This window comes from Melospiza melodia, unplaced genomic scaffold, assembly GCF_035770615.1.
Source record: "Melospiza melodia melodia isolate bMelMel2 unplaced genomic scaffold, bMelMel2.pri scaffold_18, whole genome shotgun sequence".
Taxonomy (NCBI): domain Eukaryota; kingdom Metazoa; phylum Chordata; class Aves; order Passeriformes; family Passerellidae; genus Melospiza; species Melospiza melodia.
In genome coordinates this window covers 11,500,568-11,512,654 of record NW_026948525.1, presented here as the reverse complement: position 1 = coordinate 11,512,654, position 12,087 = coordinate 11,500,568, and the positions used below count along the sequence as shown (strand labels likewise).

Genomic DNA, 12,087 nt, shown 5'->3' with positions numbered 1-12,087 from the left:
CAGCTGACACAAGGGTCACTGTTGCGCATTCCCTGTGGGAGAGTAAGCCATTCAAATCTCTTGTCTGGTTCTTCCCTGTTTAAAGCCAGTAAGGTAAATGCAAACCTCCGAGTGTCTCGAGGGTGAAGAGCAATAGTAAAAAAACAGTCCTTAAGATCCACAATTAACAGTGGCCAGTCCTTTGGCAACATGGCTGGGTTAGGCAAACCTGGTTGTAAGGCTCCCATAGGCTCTATTTATTCATTTACAGCCCGTAAATCTTGTAGCAAATGATATTTTCCCGACTTCTTTTAAATAACAAAAATAGGGGTATTCCATGGGCTTACTGACAACTGTAAATGACCCTGCTCATATTGTTCTTGTACTAGTACATGTGCTTGTTCCAGACTTTCCCTTTTTATCGGCCATTGCTTAACCCACACTGGTGTGTCCGTGTTCCAAATGAGTGGGATTGGGAAAGTCCACACAATGGCCATTAGCCCAAAGGGTACTCATTTGTCAGCACTACCCCCATTTGAGCCAAAATGTCCTGACCAATGAGGCACTGCACAGTAGGGGGCAAAGGCACAACAGAGAAAACACTCCGTAAAATTTTTCAATAGATAGTTACTGATAACATGGGTGATTTCCTTGCAAGTGTTAAGCCTCCAACCCCGGTAACTGCTGCTGTGGTTGGCTGTAACGGCCAGTTGTGGGGCCAGCAATCCAGGCTGATAATCCTGGAGTCTGCACCAATATCTAATAAACCTTCCAAGGTTTGCCTGTCACCCTGATACTCTATCAATACAGGACGTTTTAGCCGAACGTTTAAGTCCATTGTTAACTGAGTAAATCCTCCATTGGAGCCAAATCCCTCTTCCCCCGGGACTGTGATTGATGAGGGGGTAATGTTTTAGTCATTTGCTCCAGTAGAACTAATTGAGCTATCCTCTGTCCTTTCTCAACTCGTATAGGTGAAAAAGGACCAAAAGGGCCGCTCCTCCGTGTGAATCCTCTGGTGCCTGACAAGATGAGAGCTGGTCTGAAACCTCTTCCTGCATTTATCACACTCATAGGACTTCTCCCCAGTGTGGCCCCTCAGGTGGTAGATCAGGTGGGAGCGCTGGCAGAAGCTCTTCCCACACTCCCCACACTCGTAAGACCTCTCGCCAGTGTGGATCCTCTTGTGGACAATCAGGTTCGACTTGTGGGTGAAACTCTTCCCACACTCGGACACTCATAGGGCCTCTCCCGGGTGTGCATATGCTGGTGGCTGACAAGGGAGGAGTTGTACTTGAAGCCTTTCCCACAGTCGGGGCAGAGGAAAGGCCTCTCCTCTGTGTGAGTGCGCTGGTGCCTGAGGAGATCAGAGCTGGTCTGAAACCCCTTTCTGCATTTATCACACTCGTAGGGTTTCTCCCCGGTGTGCCTCCTCATGTGGACAGTCAGGTGGGAGATCTGGCTGAAACTCTTCCCACACTCCTCACACTTGTAAGACCTCTCCTCGGTGTGGCTCCTCAAGTGGACCGTCAAGTTGGATCTCCGGCTGAAGCTTTTCCCACACTCCTCACATATATAGGGCCTCTCCCCCGTGTGGATTTTCATGTGGCAGATCAGGCTGGATTTCTGGCTGAAGCTCTTCCCACATTTCAAGCACTTCTGGTGCTTCTCCTTAGCCTGAAGCTGCTCATAGACCACGAGCTCTGAGCTCCAGGCACCTCCCTAGTCCAGGGTGGGCCTTTCCCCCCTCAGATGCCTGAGATCTGCGTTTGCAGCCCCTCCTCGTGCGGGATCTCTGGGGTTTTTCCTCCCTGTTGGATTCCTGTGCTGTGGAGCTGCTCAAAACAGCCTCTTCCACAAGGTTCTGCTGTGGGGATTTGTCCACCCTGGTCTCCATCCTCAGCTCCTGGTCTGGGGGAGGAAGGACAAGGAGAGGATGGGATTTGCCTCCGTGCCACAGGGAAGGACAAGGAGATCCTCCCAGTGCGTCCCCAGCAGGACGGCTTTGGCAGCAGGGTTGTCCTGCAGCCGGGGGCCGTGCTGGGGTGGGAGATGGAGCAGGAGAGAGGGGGAAAGGGGCACTGAATTCCTCCTCACCTGCTTGGGGTTGCTGGGCCATCTTCCTCTTCCTCACGACCTCCTCCTCTTGCATCGGGCCAAGGTTTAGAAACAGGAAATCCTGGCTTGGGGGAAAACAAGGGCTGGGCGCGTTGGGTTTGATGGTCCCGCTGCCTGTCTTGGTGTCTGCTAAGGAAGGCAGAGCCTCCCTTAAAATTGAAAATGTAAACCCCCTCCCTCCAAAGTACTATAATTTTGAAATTAAGGGGCTCTCAGGGAAAGATATGGAAATAGGAATAACAGTTCTTTGCTAGGAAAAATAAAATGAAATATGTAATAGTAGAAAGAAAACCACTGACAGAGTCAGAATCCAAGCTGACACCCTGTTAGTCAGGGTGTTTGTTGCACTCCAATTAAATGGTGGCTGCAGTCCTCCTGGAGGGACAGATGTGGTTCTGTTGAAGCAGTGGTTCCTGCAGAAGGGTGTAGTTTTCCTCCAAAGGTCCAGTGGTGGTGTAGATAGGTCTGGTCTTCCTCGGCGAATCCAGGGGAGAAGAAAAGCTGCTCCTCTGGGAATCCAGTGGGAAAAGCCTGACTGTGGTGTTCCAAATCTCTGATTATATCCAGGTAGGAATGCCTGGCTCCTCCCCATGGGTGGAACATCTACCAATGGGGTGAGGTAATTTTATCAGTCCTGCAGTGAGGCTCAATGGCCCATTAACAGAAGATATCTCCCTGGAGGGCTTGTGGAAGAGATAAAGAAAACTGCCCAATTAACAGAAGATAACTGCCCCACCTCTAACAGATGGCAATAGAATACATACCTCCACTCACATCTTGCATTTCCAACCTCAGACACTCTCCGTTGCTCTCAGTAGCCCAAAGTGTGATCCCAGTTGCTCCCTTTTAACAGCAGTATGATCCCAGTAACTTCCAATATGATCCAAGTCATGTACCACCATTCCCAGTATGGTCCTAGTATAATCCTAGCTGCTTCCAATCCATCCCAGTATGGTCCAAGCTGCCTCCAGCTACATCAACACAATCAGTCCGAGTATGATGCCATTTGCTACCAGCGTGCTCCCAGTTGCTCACAGCATCTCCCACTCACTCTCAGAATGATCCCAGTCATTCCCAGTATATCACATTAGCCCCTAACATGGTCTCAATTGGCCCGGCAGGTTCCTACTCACTTCCAAAATGATCCCAGGATGATCCCAGTACAGCCCAGTCCCTCCCAGCGATGCCACTCCTGGCATCCCCCAGCCCTGTCTGTGTTCCCCCCTCCCAGACTGCCTGATAGGAGCGCCAGGGGCTGGAAGGCCTCAACCAACATCCCCAGCAAGCCCCAGTGTGGATGTGCAGCCTCCAGTTTTCCCAGTTTGCCTCTCCTTCTCCCCAGGCAGGGTTCTCCTCCTCCTGCTCCTCCCGGCCCCAGCGGGTGGGAGCAGCTGAGAGCCCCGCACTGCCCATCCCGACCTGTCCCGGCTCCATCCCCGCTCCTGCCGCGGGCTGCAAGGGCTGCAGGACCGGGGCAGGAGGAATGGGATGGTGGAGCAGGGAGGGAGAAGCAGCAGGACAAGGGCTGGAGGGAACAAGAGAAGGAGGAGGAGGAGGAGGTGTGGAGGAGGAAGAGGAGGAGGACGGGTGGGAGGAAGAGCTGGGTGAGAGGAGGAGGATTGGGAAGTGGAAGCGGGGGGAACACAGGCTCCAGCCCTCGCTTTCTCTGCAGCACTCCCGGACCCTGGGGCATTTCCCCTCCATATCTCAGGTGATCACAGAGGGGGAGCTCAACCAAATATCCTGGGTGCTCCATAGGTGGGTATTTTTTTGGGGATGGGGGGATTTTTGGAGCTCAAAGGACTCCAAAGCTAAGCTGCAAATGCCCATTGGGGAGATTCTGGCGGTGTCCCAGGAGGTTGTTTCTTCACGGGGAAGGACAGGAGAGGGGAGAACACTGGGACACCGAAGTGTGTAGCCCAGAGTGGAGACCACCAGGATTCAGCCCGGAGAGGGGAACACCCTTGCGAGGGGGAAGCCCTGGAGCTCCCCACAGCCTGGAGCAGAGTCAGGGGAAACGGGAGTGCTGAGACACCAAGAGCCCCGGCATTGCTAAGAGGGAGCCCAGAGAGGGGGATCTAGGGAACCCCTGGGGGCTGCAGGGAACCCTCAGCAGCACAGAGAAGGGGGAGCCCCAGAAGCCCAAGGTCAGAAGAGCAGAGAGGGGGGACCCTGGGGATTCCCGTGGCAGCCTGGAGAGGGTATGGACCCCTGGAGAGGAGAACACTCAATAGATGCAGGACTCCAAGAAGTCCAAAGTGGAGAGACCAGAGAAGGGCAATTCATGGGGAGCTCTTTTTTGGAATAATCATGAGACATTCAAGTCTTGGCAGGCTTAAGGATGGTATTTCTCAGGGTTTTTCCAACTAAATTTTTTTGGTCTGGAGATTTTTATGGACACAAAATGTCTGGAGACTTCTAGAGATGGGTTGGGGCAGGAGGAATGCCCAACAAAATGCTCTCATACCTTGTTTTTCTCTTGGAAATAGGATTTCTCATTTCCAAACCTTAGCCCAGTCTGTGAGCTCCGTTTCTGGGAACACCCACTGTTGATTAATTTTATCAGTCACTCAGTGAATCTCAATGGCCCATTAACAGAAGATATCTCCCTGGAGGGATGATGGGTTATGGAAGAGATAAAAATAAACCTGCCTCACCTGGTTTTAACAGCTTGCCCATTAATAGAGAATATCTGCCCTGGTGTTAGGAGGGATGTGTCATGGAAGTGATAAAGAACACTGCTCCTCCTGGTTTCAACAGATGGTGATAAAATACATACTGCTGGTCACATCTTGCATTGCAACATAAGACAAGATGGACGTGGACCAGGGGTTGATGCCAGGCACGGTGGACACTAGGAATGGGATGACACAGGGAACAGATCAGAGAGCGACACCAGGCAGCAGGGACAAGGTACAGAGGTGACACCAGCGGGTGTTCCCAGAGACAGGGCAACAGACTTGGCTGAGGTTTGGAAATGAGAAAAACAAGGTATGAGAGCATTTTGTTGGGCATTCCTCCTGCCCCAACCCATCTCTAGAAGTCTCCAGACATTTTGTGTCCATAAAAATCTCCAGACCACCAAGATCCTGCCCAAAAAAAAACTCCAGACCAAAAAAAATTAGTTGGAAAAACCCTGAGAAATACCATCCTTAAGCCTGCCAAGACTTGAATGTCTCATGATTATTCCAAAAAAGAGCTCCCCATGAATTGCCCTTCTCTGGTCTCTCCACTTTGGACTTCTTGGAGTCCTGCATCTATTGAGCGTTCTCCTCTCCAGGAGTCCACACCCTCTCCAGGCTGTCACGGGAATCCCCAGGGTCCCTCCTCTCTGCTCTTCTGACCTTGGGCTTCTGGGGCTCCCCCTTCTCTGTGCTGCTGAGGGTTCCCTGCAGCCCCCAGGGGTTCCCTAGATCCCCCTCTCTGGGCTCCCTCTTAGCAATGCCGGGGCTCTTGGTGTCTCAGCGCTCCCGTTTCCCCTGACTCTGCTCCAGGCTGTGGGGAGCTCCAGGGCTTCCCCCTCGCAAGGGTGTTCCCCTCTCCGGGCTGAATCCTGGCTGCAGGACAACCCTGCTGCCAAAGCCGTCCTGCTGGGGACGCACTGGGGGGATCTCCTTGTCCTTCCCTGTGGCACGGAGGCAAATCCCATCCTCTCCTTGTCCTTCCCTGTGGCACGGAGGCAAATCCCATCCTCTCCTTGTCCTTCCTCCCCCAGACCAGGAGCTGAGGATGGAGACCAGGGCGGACAAATCCCCACAGCAGAACCTTGTGGAAGAGGCTGTTTTGAGCAGCTCCACAGCACAGGAATCCAACAGGGAGGAAAAACCCCAGAGATCCCGCACGAGGAGGGGCTGCAAACGCAGATCTCAGGCATCTGAGGGGGGAAAGGCCCACCCTGGACCGGGGAGGCGCCTGGAGCTCAGAGCTCGTGGTCTATGAGCAGCTTCAGGGTAAGGAGAAGCCCCAGAAGTGCTTGAAATGTGGGAAGAGCTTCAGCCAGAAATCCAGCCTGATCTGCCACATGAAAATCCACACGGGGGAGAGGCCCTATATATGTGAGGAGTGTGGGAAGAGCTTCAGCTGGATCTCCTGCCTGATTGTCCACCTGAGGAGGCACACCGAGGAGAGGTCTTACAAGTGTGAGGAGTGTGGGAAGAGTTTCAGCCGGATCTCCCACCTGACTGTCCACATGAGGAGGCACACCGGGGAGAAACCCTACGAGTGTGATAAATGCAGAAAGGGGTTTCAGACCAGCTCTGATCTCCTCAGGCACCAGCGCACTCACACAGAGGAGAGGCCTTTCCTCTGCCCCGACTGCGGGAAAGGCTTCAAGTACAACTCCTCCCTTGTCAGCCACCAGCACATGCACACCCGGGAGAGGCCCTATGAGTGTCCCGAGTGTGGGAAGAGATTCACCCACAAGTCGAACCTGATTGTCCACAAGAGGATCCACACTGGCGAGAGGTCTTACGAGTGTGGGGAGTGTGGGAAGAGCTTCTGCCAGTGCTCCCACCTGATCTACCACCTGAGGAGCCACACTGGGGAGAAGCCCTATGAGTGTGATAAATGCAGGAAGAGGTTTCAGACCAGCTCTCATCTTGTCAGGCACCAGAGGATTCACACGGAGGAGCGGCCCTTTCGCTGCCCTGACTGCGGGAAGGGCTTCAGGGACAACTCCACCCTCGTGACCCACTGGCGCATCCACAGTGGGGAGAGGCCCTATGAGTGCCCTGAGTGTGGGAAGAGCTTCTCTCAGAGCTCTATCTTGAGCAGACACCAACAGAGCCAGCACTAAGGGCAGCCCAGTGAGTGCCCCAAGTGCAGGAAGACCTTCCTGCGCTGCTCCAGCTCCAGCCACCACAGATGCATCCACCCTGGGTAATCCCCAGGGAACGCCGGTAAGCAGAGCCCAGGCCATCCCTGTTGCCGGTTATCCATGTTAGAAACCACCTGTCCAGCTGCTTCACATCTTCCTTGCACCCCGTGGCCTGGATTTTCCTTTCATTTCTGTTGGTCCCTTCAAAACACACAAAACTAGGGTAAAAAAAAAGACATTGGAATAAGCCATTGATGGGGACATGGGGGGATCTGCCAGGGGACGGGGGGACATGTTGGGTTTGAGAGAGGTGGGGGTTCCTGGGAGGGACTTGGGGGTTGCTCAGGGCTTTGGGCAGAACAGGCCCAGTAGCTGCAAAAGTGCTTGGGGACCCTGGTGAAAGTTATGGCGTGGCTGATCAAGGCCCCCCTGCCCTGGAACTGTCTCCATGTCCCTCTGTCCTGGTTGCCAGTGTCCCTGTTCAGGATCCCCCTCTCCATGCTGTCACCCCCTCTCACCCACCCATTCCCATGTCACCCTGGTACCGTTCCACTGCCATCCCAGCCTGAATCTCATTCCAGTCTCATTCCCTATCCGTCTCCCATATTCCAAGTCTCTGTTCCCCTTCTGTTATTCACGGTCCCGCTCCTGTTCCCATATTTCCATTTCAATATTCCCCGTCCCATACCCATATTCCAATTCCTGGTCCCTGTCCCCATTCTCTGTGCCATTCCAGTTCCGGGTGCCATTTCCTATCATGTCCCCATTCCCATGCCTCTTCCCTGTCCCCATACCCACTCCCTGTCCTCATTGCCGTCCCCATTCCCGCTCCCGGTCCCCATTCCCGCTCCCTGTCCCCTCTCACCGGCCGCCGCCGCCATTGCTCCGGCCCCTCCCGGCCCTCACATAACCGAGCAAACCCCGCGCTGCTCCCGCCCACCAATCCCAGCGCGCGATCGCTCTCTTATTCTCATAACCAGGCCTTCTATCCTGGCCCCACTAGCTGCCGGCTGCAGCCGCCTCCGAGTGCTGTTTGCTCCCAGTTCCCTCTCAGTTCTCCCAGGAAAAGCGGGACTGGCAGGGAAAGCGCTCCCAATTCCTTTCCGCTGCTCTCATGATCTTTCCCAATGCTCCCAGTTTCACTCCCCAGTTTACTGCCATGCTGTTTCGGAACCCGCCCAGGGCAGAGCGCAGCTGCTTTTGGGTGTCAGCATTGCCTGGGCCGGTCTAGGAGTGAAAGAAAAGTGGAAGGAAGAGGAGGAACAGTCGAGGAGTAAGTGGAGGAGCAGAAGGAAGAGGAGCAGCACAACCACGTTGGTTTCCCCGCCGCCTTCCCCTGCCGCTCAGGCTGAAGCTCCCCTGACTCCTGCTGCATTGCCCCCTCCAGATTACGCAGGTGAGTGGGGAGGGGGAGCTTGCAGAGCCATCGGGGGGTCTCTGGGAGGGTTTTTTTATGGGACAGGGGATCTTTGACTCTTGCAGGACCTCAAACCTGAACCGTGAATTTCCCGTGGAGGGAACAGCCTCACGTTTGCCTGGTACCAATGGGCACAGGGGCGATCTCGGGCTGGGGGATGCCCAGGAGAGCAAACGGGAGCTCGGGAGCCCTGGAGTGGGGAAGAGTGCAGAGGGGCGATCCCGGAGCTGGGAGACAAACTGGCTGCCTGGAGGGGTGGGGGAGGCTGGGGATGAGCGGGCTCCAGGCCCCTCAAGGCTGAAAGGGGCATTGACTTCTCCAGCTGCACTTGGGCAACAGGACTATCAAACCCAACATGTTCAGCCCTTGTTTTCCCCCAAACCAGGATTTTCTTTTTCCAAACCTTGGCCCGATGAAGAAGGAGGACGCCGTGAGGAAGAAGATGGCCCAGGAGCCCCAGGCAGGTGAGGAGGAAGTCAGTGCCCCTTTCCCCCTCTCTCCTGCTCCATCTCTCACCCCAGCACAGCCCCCGGCTGCAGGACAAACCTGGTGCCAAAGCTGTCCTGCTGGGGACGCACTGGGAGGATCTCCTTGTCCTTCCCTGTGGCACAGAGGCAAATCCCATCTTCTCCTTGTCCTTCCTTCCCCAGACAAGAAGCTTAGGCCAGAGACTAGGGAGGTCAAATCCCCACAGGAGAACTTGTGGAAGAGGCTGTTTTGTGCAGCTCCACAGCACAGGAATCAAAGGGGAAAGAAAAGCCCCAGAGATCCCTTACGAGGAGGGGCTGCAAACGCCGATCACGGGGATCTGAGGGGGAAAGGCCCACCCTGGGCCAGGGATGGAGCTGCAGCTCAGAGCTGGGGATCCATGAGCAGCTCCAGGATGGGAGGAGTCTTGTAAGTCCTCAGAATGTGGGAAGAGCTTCTCCCTGAGATCCTCCCTGATCCGCCACATGAGAATCCACACAGAGGAACGTCCCGACGAGTGTGATAAATGCAGGAAGAGGTTTCAGATGAGTTCCTGTCTCATCAGGCATCAGCAGAGTCACAAAGGCGAGAGGCTCTTCTGCTGCCACCATTGTGCAAAAGGCTTCAGGTACAACTCCGGCCTCATCACTCCCTGCGTGTCCACAGCGGGAGAGGCCCTACGAGTGTCCTGAGTTTGGAAAGAGCTTGACCCAGAACTCCACCCTGACTGCCCACCTGAGGATCCACACGGAGGAACAAAGCTATGAGTATGCAGAGGGTGGGCAGAGCTTCAGGACAACATCTGAACTGACCATCCACCAGAGAAACCACGCTGGGGAATGGCCTTTTGAGTGTGGGGAATGTGGGAATAGCTACCAGAGGAGAAGCCACCTGACCCACCACATGGAAGTCCACACAGGTCTGGAAGAGCGCTACAAATGTGGGCAGTGTGGAAGAGCTTCATGTCAAAGTCCCACCTGATTGGCCACCAGAGGATCCACACTGGAGAGAGGCCCTATGAGTGTATTAAATGCAAGAAGAGGTTTCAGACCAGCTCCTTTCTCCTCCTGCACCAGCAGCTTCATACAGATGAGAGGCCCTTCAACTGCCCTGACTGCGGGAAGGGCTTCAAGCAGAACGCTGCTCTCATCAGCCACTGGTGCATCCACACCGGGGAGAGGCCCTACGAGTGTTCTGAGTGTAGGAAGAGCTTCTCTCAGAGCTCTATCTTGACCAGACACCAACAGAGCCACCCCTAAGGGCAGCCCTGGGAGTGCCCCAAGTGCAGGAAGAGCTTTGTTCCCGTGACACCCTTTGTCCTCTGAATTTGGGTCCTTTCCTCCCCCTTTGAGATGTTTTCCCCAGATTGGATCCTTTCCCCGTCTTTTGCTTCCTTTCTCCCTATTTTGTGTCTTTTCCTCCCTACTTTGGATCCTTTCTCTGTCATTTGGGTCCTCCCCCCATTTTGGGTCACTCTTCCCCTATTTGGGGTTCTTTTCCCCCTTTTTGGCTCCTTTCCCTATTTTTCATCCTTCCCCCCTCTAGTTTTGAACATCCTCCCCTTTGACTTGGTGAAGTTTTGGGGGCATCCTGCCCTCCAACCCTCTCCCCACCCTTAACCCCCTTCACCCCCCACCCCCGTCCACCCAGGCATGTCCCCAGCTGTGTTCCTAATTGTCCCCCCATGCCCATGGACTCAGTGCTCGCTGTCCTGGATGCCCTTGAGTCCCCAGCCCAGGACTCTGGATCTCCTTTGCCAGGAATTCCGGAGCTGGCCTGGCTTCCAGGGAACACCAGTGGCACTGGGGCTCGGGGTGGGTGGCGTGGCAGGGTTGCTGGGACAGGGTTTGGGGTCATCTTGGCACTGACCGAGGGTCTTGTCCACTCTGCAGTGAGAAGTGGCCCTGGCTGGAGAGTATGGGATGGATGGGGGCAGGAGAGGTTGGACCCTGGTCCAGATGGACACCAGTCCATGGATCCCACTCTGGATGGACACTGGTCCAGATGGACATCCGAGCCATGGATCCCAGCTGGATTCTGATCTGGACAGCCCCTGGCCCTGCAGCCCCACAGCCTGGCCTGCCCCCAGCCCAGATGACCACCAGCCTGCCCACAGCCTGGCCCATCCCACTGTCCCACCAGTCCATCCCAGTAGCCCCCAACCCAAAATCCCCCCAAATAAACCCAATGCTATCACATCAGCTCCACATGGTCCCTGCAGAGCGAGAGGGAGACTGAGGCGAGGCCTGGGGAGGTGACTTTGTGGTGATGGGAGGGGATTTTGGGACCGACCCTGGAGAACCCCAAAAGGAGCACCCACCCCCCAAATTGTCACCACAGCATGGTGGGACCTCCAGCTGTCACTGCAGGAGCCACCAGCTGTCACTCCAGGAGCCACTGTGACCCTGCAGCCCCTTTGGGGGGTCCCCTCGGTGTCACTGGCACGTCCCCAGTGGGAGCAGCGGCATCACCTCCTGGGGCACAGGTGAAGGAGGAGGAGGACGTAGGGGCGGGGGGGGGGGTGGGCAGTGCAGAGTCACAGAGCATCCTTGGGGGGATGGAAGTGGTTAGGGAGACACCAAAAATGTTGCTGTCCCTTCTCCCCCACCATAGGATGTGGGCCACCCCCTGTTTTGGGGCACTGGTGACAAATTGGCGGGTGGTGGTGACAAAAAGCACAGGTGCCACCTCAGGGATGGCACAGAGAGGGGTCCTGCAGTGCCACCAAGTCCCCCACGCTGAGAGAGTGACAAAGGGGGGGTCGGCAGGGGGATGGGGAAGTGTGGCAGGGGTGCCATGGAAATGCCCCCGATTCGCCTGTGCCCAGGATGTGGGGGTGGTGGAGCTCCGGTCACGCTGTCTCCCTGGCAGCCTGTCACCGTGGCCGTGTTCACAGGGGTCTTAGCATGAGGGAATAGACGAGGATCTGACTCCATGTTTCAGAAGGCTTGATTTATTATTTAATTAATTTATTATATTAAAACTATACTGAAAGAATAAAAGAAAGGATTTCATCAGAAGGTTAGCTAAGAATAGAATAGCAAAGAATGATAACCAAGGCTTGTGGCTCAAACTCTCTGTCCAAGCCAGCTCACTGTGATTGGCCATTAATTAGAAACAACCAACATGGGCCAATCAAAGATCCACCTGTTGCATTCCACAGCAGCAGATAACCATTGTTTACATTTTGTTCCTGAGGCCTCTCAGCTTCTCAGGAGGAAAAATCCTAAGGAAAGGATTTTTCATAAAAAATGTCTGTGACATATCACCCTTTTTATTTTAGTTAAAT

At 54.8% G+C, this 12,087-nt stretch overlaps 1 pseudogene; it reads right to left on the bottom strand.

Annotated features, from left to right (window-relative positions):
• LOC134433438 (zinc finger protein 850-like) overlaps positions 1 to 1,485 on the bottom strand; it is a 605,780-nt pseudogene extending 604,295 nt beyond the window's left edge.
• Between the last annotated feature and the right edge of the window lie 10,602 nt (positions 1,486 to 12,087).